The sequence below is a fragment of the Strigops habroptila genome, chromosome 8 (assembly GCF_004027225.2).
Source record: "Strigops habroptila isolate Jane chromosome 8, bStrHab1.2.pri, whole genome shotgun sequence".
Lineage (NCBI taxonomy): Eukaryota > Metazoa > Chordata > Aves > Psittaciformes > Psittacidae > Strigops > Strigops habroptila.
The window spans coordinates 44626600-44634901 of record NC_044284.2 but is presented as its reverse complement, the minus strand read 5'-3'; the positions used below and the strand labels follow the sequence as shown (position 1 = coordinate 44634901).

At 44.1% G+C, this 8302-nt stretch overlaps 1 protein-coding gene across 9 annotated transcripts in view; it reads left to right on the top strand.

Moving 5' to 3' along the window:
* Positions 1-688: 688 nt before the first annotated feature.
* The window catches only part of PXYLP1 (2-phosphoxylose phosphatase 1), a 56147-nt gene continuing 48533 nt past the window's right edge, over positions 689-8302 (top strand). Inside the window, exons 1-4 of one of the 9 annotated variants that reach the window (XM_030495410.1) lie at positions 756-857; positions 2060-2100; positions 2715-2904; positions 7490-7640. The gene's annotated coding sequence lies outside the window, so the exon portion shown is untranslated. The other 8 variants (XM_030495411.1, XM_030495414.1, XM_030495415.1 and 5 more) reach the window with 8 other exon arrangements.

Below are 8302 nucleotides of genomic sequence, written 5' to 3'. Positions count from 1 at the left end.
AGAGATGATCAGCTTGTAGAATTGAACCAGCTCTCCTGCCGGCAGAGCAGGAGCAGCTCCCAGGAAGGGAAAGGCTGGTTAGCTGCTTTGTTGGCAACAAATCTTGGCAAATACTTCACAAGTTATGAAATGACTTCACTTGTATCAGCTATACAAGACAATGTCTTATCTTTTTATTGAAATTCATGGAATTCTCCTTTGACAAGGACTTGAAATTGGCATTTCTAACAAAAGGCCACGACAGCTTCCTGATGTACTTCCCGGTAAGTATGCGAAGAATTTGCCAGCAGAGTCCCCAGCAGTAACCATTTTGCTTCACTGCATGAGATGTTCTCCAGAGACCCGACGGCCACCTTCTCGGACGCTGAGAGCAGGAGGAAGTAAAAACCAGGGCTCTGATGTTGGGGAACCCGGACTAGCTGCCCGCTGTTGTCCGGGAGCCGCTCGCTGGTCTCCCACAAGGGTGACCATGAAAGAAGTCCTCAGAGGGCTGAAACCGCCCGGCCCCTTGGCGGGCGGCCCCGCGACCGCATGTGCCGTGGGCAGCACCGGGCACCCTCTCGCCACGCCACGCCGGGCTGTCGGCACCCCGAACCGGATGTCCCCGCCGCACTGGCCGCCGCCCCGTCCCGTCCCGCGGCGGGGCCGGTCAGGGTCGGTCCGTCCCGGGGCAGCCAGTCACCCGCTCAGCCGGGGCGGGGCCCCGCGCTCCGGGGCGGTGGCGGGCGGCGTGGCCGCTGGGGGGCGGCGCTGGCAGAAGCCGGGCGCTCGGCGGGCTGGCGAGCCGGCGCCGTGGCGTGGTGGCGGGCAGCGGCCCCGGCCCCGGGAGGAGGCGCTGAGTGCGGCAGGCAGGGCAGGTACGGGGGCGCTGCGGGCGCGGTATCCCCCCGGCCGGGCAGGCGGGACGGCTCCCTGGGTGCGCTGCTGAGGAGCGCTCGGGCTGGTGCCCCGGTACGACCGTGTTGTGTGCGCCGTGCTTCCCTCCTCCGGTAAATACTCGGCGGCTCCGGCGGTCTGTCGCTGCCGACGCCCGGGGACAGAGCGGGGACGGCGGCCCGGGCGTCCTGGGCGCGGCGGGAGCGCCCGCCCCGCACCCTGTTCCGAAGGCCGGGAAGGGTCCGCTGCGGCCCCGCGTACTGGGGAGACCCAGGGCAGCAGAAGCGCTGCGGGCTCGGCCGGGCTGGCTGAACCGGCCCGGCGGGCGGGGGGGCTCGCCGGCGGCCAGCCGCCCTCCGCGAGGCCTGGGCGGGTAAACTTTGCCGGCAGGACGGTGCCTGCGGCAGGTAGCCGGGTCCCGGCGCTCCCGGGCGGGATTCGGTGCGTGCGAGCGGTCCGTGCGTTGTCCCGGCTCAGCGGCGCCGCACGGGTGTGCACGCAGCGTGCGGGGCCGGAGCCCGCGACGGGGCGGGCCCGTCGGTCCCGCGGAGCGGAGCCTCCGTGGTGACCGGCTTCGGGTTCACCAGCTTTGGCCGGCGAGTGCCGCAGAGCTGTGTCAGAGCTGCTGAGCCTCTCTGGCGGGCTGACATTTTGTCATCAATTGCTGGCCGATACACTTAGGCTGGAGTGGAACAACTTGCTTGAATTTTAGCTTCTTTTTGATGCCTGTTGTCTTGAGTATATCTGGTAGCAGCCCCTGTCATTGTATACACTTTAACCTAAATATTTGTAGAGCTTTGAACGGACTTCTTAGTGTATTTCTGCACTGCAGGTTCTTGACGAATAACCCTGAACCTTTTGAAAAGCGTGGTCTTTTCATGGGAAGCATGTTCTGACATGGAGATCACGTTGGCCTTCATGTGAAATGTTGCAGTTAAAAATAAATACGTTAAAAAAAATCAGTGAAAGTGTTCTTTAAAATGCGAGGGAGTAAGGAGTTAAACAATGTATTTGTAAATACCGTAACCTGAATTTCTGAACAGATCACTTTACATAAAGGCTGGGACAATGGAAATGACAGGGTGGGAAGTGTGTATGTAATGACCTTATAAGCCTTTTATTTGTCTGGCATTACAGTCTGAGGCGAGCGTCTACTTCAGATCTCAAATTTTCTTTTCTACAGATTTTACAAGTACAGTTTCATGTGGTTGGAAAAACTACAGAGTAAGTGGCTCTATCCTTGACTAACTGCAAAAGCTGTCACATATAATAAGTTATTGTGCCAGTATTACAATAGTAATGGGATATTAAACCAACACATTTTGGCAGTAAGTAGCTGTAATATGTATGCCCTGTTTTGACGTCTGTAGAAGGAGGATTAGCTCAGACAGAATTTGTAGTGGGAGGGTGTGAGTGGGATGAAAAGCAAAAGCTGCTTAATTTTAATCTTCTCAAAAAGGTAACTAAAAGTAGTGCATATGATTAAAACACATATGCTCCTCTCTCTAATGGCTTTTAATTGTAGTCTCTTAAATATTTTATGTAAAATCAGTAGTGCTGAAACATTGATTCTTATAAGATTCAATGCATACTAAACGAGCTCCCTGTTCTACAAGAAAGGAAGTATGGAGGAGTAGCAGGGTCTCATGTGAAGGTCTGACAACAACAGAGCTGTGAAACTGCATTGGTGTAACTAAACCTGTGCATCTCTACCTGTGTACCTACACAGAGGTGTTGCTTTGGTTAGACTTCAAGTATTTACTTACATTGTTTCAGTTTCATAATTTTGAACTTGTTTTTCCCTAACACCCCTCATTTGTATGTTGGGCTTCTTTTAGATGAAAAAGCAGTCGTCTCGGCATGAACGCACACAAAAAGCAATGCTTCAGCGTGTGCAGAATTACGGTCCCTCGTGAAGTCTGCTTTCTCCAGTGTTTTTACAATGGGGTGTATATTTTTACATACTTATCTTCCCTCATGACCTCCTTAGATGAAAGAAACCCTGCGTGGTCCTGTGTGGTTTCTTATGTAAGTCTTTGTTCATTTTCATAATGTCATAGGAGATCTTTGAAACTAGAATTTGGTTGAGTTTTTCTCAATGCTTTTCTGCTGAAGTTGCAGAATTTTTTTTATTTATTTATTTTTAATTACAAAAGGCTTGTATGTGAAGTGTATCTTCATGTTATCTCCCGAAACACAAGTGATGAATTCATGTGGTCCTAAGTGTGCCTTTTATCTGAATTTATGGTCAGTTCTAGTTGCATATTCTTCTCCTCTCCCCAAGGTTTTTATTCTCTTTTAACTAACAAAAAAATATTGGCAATTAGTATGTAAAGAAATACTGTGAGATATGTGGTGCTCACATACATCAAATGAGCGTAAGAATGTAATGTTAAGCCAACTACTAACATATGCTTTATGATTTAGATATGATTAGATTTATGGTTTATGATGGATGCTACAAGAGAGGTGGCGGTACCTTAATTGTTCAAGAGGGCGGAGTGCTCAACTCCGCCTCTACCAAGATGATGGAGGTGTCCTCTCAAGGAGTATTGGGAAGCACACACAAGACATGCACCTATTGCTTCAGGTGTTAAAGGAATCAATGGTGAAGGAAGTATGAGAGGACTAAAGAAGATGGAGTTTTTTATTGGTAATACAAGAAGGTTTTGAGAGTCATCAGTAGATGTGCAAGACAGTTACTGATCAGATACATGAAAAGACAGCACAGCAGTTCACTGCGCTGGCAAGGACTTGACTAGCACACGCCAATGTTGCTAGACAGCAGCCTCAAGGGTGAGGAAAGTCGTGCTTAAAAAGAACCTCAGTGGTCCAAACGTTGCACACACAGCGTGGTTTTTGTCAAAACTGTTCAAGTGGTGTGTTGCATTTGGGAAGTGTTTGAACTTAGCCTTTAATCTTGACTTGCTGGGAGAGGAAGTCAGTAAGCAAGCCAAGCATTGATTCACATTCAGGAGGTTGTATTTAAAAATAGCTTGGGTGGTAAATTATATATAAAAATGAAAACTTAAATTGTGTAGCAAAAAGGGAAGAAATGCCAAGAGCCTGGGAGCAGACTTTAAATTCAGATTTCCTGCAAAATTTCTGCTTGTGTGGATTTTAGTGTTGTGGTAGTTTTACTGGAACGGTACTAAAATATTGCACTACTCATAAAAAGATAATGCTTTAAAATACATGTATTTGTTGTTCTTTCAAATGCTTTCCAGAATGCAGGTCAGTGTATGGTATAAATTACATAGAATTTGAAGCAGTTGATCATAAAGCTACATACAGGAGGATGATGATGACTGAAGATTTATGTAGCAGCTTTCCAGAAAGACACTAGAGATGTTGTACGGACCATGACACACTTCATGTTCTGTTAAAATCAGGCTGCAATTTGGCGAAAACCAAATGGAGTCCCCTTAAGCAAGCATTTGACTTTGAAAACCATTTAGGGCAGAAAATACTAGAAATGTTATTGTCTAAAAATTGTAACAGAGGATACATGAGTCTTATGTCTAAATAGGAGCACATGAGCTTAGCTCATATGGCTTGCTTTGTGGCATCAGGTATAGGTTAGAATTCAAAATTGATGTTCTTGTTTGTCTTGAAAGTGGTGGTCTCTGATTACACCTGGGTGAGACAGTGTTTCGCTCAGTGAAGAAATAGAGTGGGAGGGTGTACTCTGATGATCAGTGTTTATGATTCTTTTAAAAAATCAGATAATGTCATTTTATTGTGTTCAGGTAATGCCTGAATTATAAATGTAATGGTTCATTCTAAGCAGAAAAAAAGAGCATTTTTTCATTGTGCGAGATGATAATAAGAACACTTGCCAGGATTAAGCACTAAGTGGTTCTGATGGCAGGCAAAGGATTCAGAGCAAGATTGAAGGCTATTTCATATTGATTAGAGAGCTGAACTGGGTATTGAACAGCTAGAGAGCTGGCATATTTCTTTTAAATAACTGATTTTTGGTAGGTGAAATAATTAGGCTTGTTTGTTTGTGCCACATGGAAAAGACATTGTTCAGAAATGCTGTTTGGAAATACTAGTCAGTGACTTTTCCAGTTGTTTCATCCATGGTTTCTACAGCCACCGTAATCTTTTTCATGGATCAAGAATAAAGTCAGTTTCCCCCAGAAAACTGTCACATGATTCATGGCTTCCCTTGTGAAAATGAAAAAATAAACACCATAACTTTATCTCAATGTCTGCTATGGTAAATTCCACAGTTACTTACATAGTGGAAGACACCGTACTAAATTTATCCTAACACTGACTCTCTGGTAATAAAAAGGGAGGCCCTATGAATACCTGGTACACTCTGCTAAAACTTTTAACAGGACAAAGTAATGCTAACACTGGACCTTGCCCTTTGCCATATTTTTCATGCTTTTTTCATCTTCCTCACATCCGTGGTTATGATGCTGGTTTACTGATTGCCCATGAAGCAGAAGTCTGAACACAGACTGTCTGTGGAGGCTTTTGGGTGCCTTCCTGAGGAGCTTCTGTTGGGCCAATAAGCTGTGAAAATGACTTTGCAGAACTTCTCAAGAAAAATGTGGGCAATGGGCCTTTCAGATGAAATGCTAGGACATTGTGTTTAATGCCAGTGCTGTTTACCTAAGCCTGTTTTTATTTTTCCTTTTGAAAAATATAACTCTCTTAGTTGCACCTTTGTGTTCAGATTGTCTCTAACTGTAAGAAGGCATCGTTCTAGAAGTTAGCTTGTGCTGCTGCCACAAGAATCAAGGATAAAACCAGGCATGTCCTTTTGCCATCAGCACAGTGATTTTCCCAGTATGTGGCCTGTGATATTCCCCATCCAGCTATCCAGCAGCCAGGCAAGTTGGCAGTTGTACGAAGTATTGTGGGGAAGAAAGGGCAGCAGAAAATGCTGACTGTCTGCTAATGCATCTGTGTAATCACCATTCTGGAGTTAGATTGCAGGAACCTGACAAAATTGCTGAATAAAGCCTTTTTAGTCTAATTCTTTTTTTCTTCCCGTATTTTTCCTTTCCAGTATGAGCTGCCAGCTGTTGGTGCTGCAATGGGTAATAGTATAGCCTGTGGAGATGAACAAAAGTTTTCCATTTGGAAGACGGGAAACAGAAGTGTGTATCTACTCCGTAATTTTGAATCCTTGTGATTGTGTAGAGGTGGATGGTAGGATGGAAAAGATCCCATAGCAGGGCCATAGTCAAGAGAAAAAATATTTTGGAATTAAGGTCAAAATATAGCTTGAGCATGAGGATAGAGTAGAAATGTAATCAGTAGTGAAACATATGTCAGCCCTTCCATCCCTCTTGCACAAACACTTCTAACAACAGTTTGTTTCACTGCCGTTTTTCGCATGTATAATTTAGATAATTGAGTAAAATTGTGTTTTACTTAATGGAAAGCTGTCAGTAATGGCCAGATCTCCAGCTTTAAGATGCTATTTTTTAGGGTAAGCTGAAGATATACATGGCTAGCTAATGGTTACAGGTGGAGTTGCGGCTAAGTTGCCAGGGGAAATCAGTGGATTCAGATTCTAGCAGTTTTCCAGAGGGTGGGGGATAATGGGTCAGCTGAAGGGGGGATATAAGATGGGATGGTGAGTAGGCTGAAGAGCTTGAAGTAAGTCAGCGAGCTCTTAGAACTTAGCTAGAGTGTCCCCACATCCATTCAATTGGAATACTGCGAGCAAGTCAGTCTGTGTGAACTGCTGAGAACTGTGGGTGTGTGACCTTTCGGCATTAGAATATACATGTGTGCAGGCAGGTTATAAACAGACCCAGTGTAAAATCATCTGGAATTAAAAGAATAAGGACAGATTTGGGAGCTCAGGTGCTACTCTCAAATCCATCTAACCTGAGCAGAAGGGCAGACATGGAGGGGAGCATACTGACATCGTCTCAGATGTTGGATAGGGTAAATTTGAGCTGGTGTGGGAAAATAAACGTTTTCCTACATTTATGAGACTTCTTCACTGATTTGTTTATTCAAATTAACTTCACTGGTTGATTGCAACTAGCACATCCCTGCAATGTTTGCTTTCAAAGTTAGTGCCAGAAGACGGTATTTGCAGCAGAATGCAAAGACCCCTGACACTGGAGCAGAGGGAGGCAGGTTCCTGGTCAGAGGCATGTTCAAAGGTGAACACATACGGAAACACATACGGAGGGGAGTGTTACAGTAAGAGAGGAAGTTGTTCAAACAGTTAAAACTGTAAAAAGTAAAATCTTAACTAAAAAAGAAAAGTATATCAATTCAAGCACGTTAACTGCTTTGCCTTTGCATGCTTTTTGGAGCTGTGATGTTATCTGATCAGCCACTGGCTGTGATCTGTGTGTGATTAGGATTTATGCTCATACAATTATGAGCATGTGGTATACCATTTAAAAATGATAAGTTTAAAATAATTACATTCTGGTGCCATTTTTCAAGAATTATTGTCTGTATGTTCTGGAATGGTTTTGCTGCCAATTAAAATTCAGTTCTGGCCTGTAGCCATCAAAATCATAAGGTTTCTTTCAAGTTTCATAATAATGTTAAAAAAAGTCACTTGATTTCCTTTAAGGAAATAAAAGCACTTCCTTTGTTTTTGTTTTTACTTTCCCTGCAGTTCACAGACATTCATGACCTATCACTGTGTAGGAAAAGGAGTGGGAACATTTCTTTCGACATTCCTGAAGTGGATGACTAAGAGTTGGGCTTGTGACAGATTTTCCTAGATACAAAATTTTGTTTCCACAGGGCCTTCAAAGTGCGAACTGGTAGGTTGTTGCTGACTTCAACTTTTTCATATTTCTACAGAGTTAACCTATATAACTGTAGGACACTGACCTTATTTCCAACCAAAAAGAGGTAGTCAAGGCCAGATCACAGCACTTACTGAGAATTTTGTCTGAATAGAAGGATCTCTTGAACTAAGGTCCATTTGTTTAAATGGACCAAAAACCCCCAAAGTTAAGGACACCTACTCCTTGAAGTATTTTGTGCTCTCATACATTTGCTGTTCAAACAAGTAAACTGAGTGAGACCCGTAAAATCATCATAGTTGGAAAACAAAAGCCCAAAGCATGGGCTTTCAACAACTCCTAAAGGGAGTATGAAAATGAGAGAAGTGGTATTAAGCTAGCAAAAGAAATACAGTGGTCTGTCTTTTCAGTATCTATGTTTTGGGTATGCCATGAAGTATGACTTTTTAAAAAGGGGATGGTTTGTGATCCAAATTTATTTAAAGACCATTTAAAGCTTTGTAATTTGACAGATTGTATTATAGACTGGATTTTATTGATAGCTTCACTGTTGTGTTAAGTCTTCTCTGTGGTTTAAAAGGAAGTAGTCTGTGCTATATCATGTTTTGTTCAAAACTCAGCTTCAAATTCAAAACCACATCCATCTTCAGAGTATTTGCTGCTCTCTGAGAGACTTT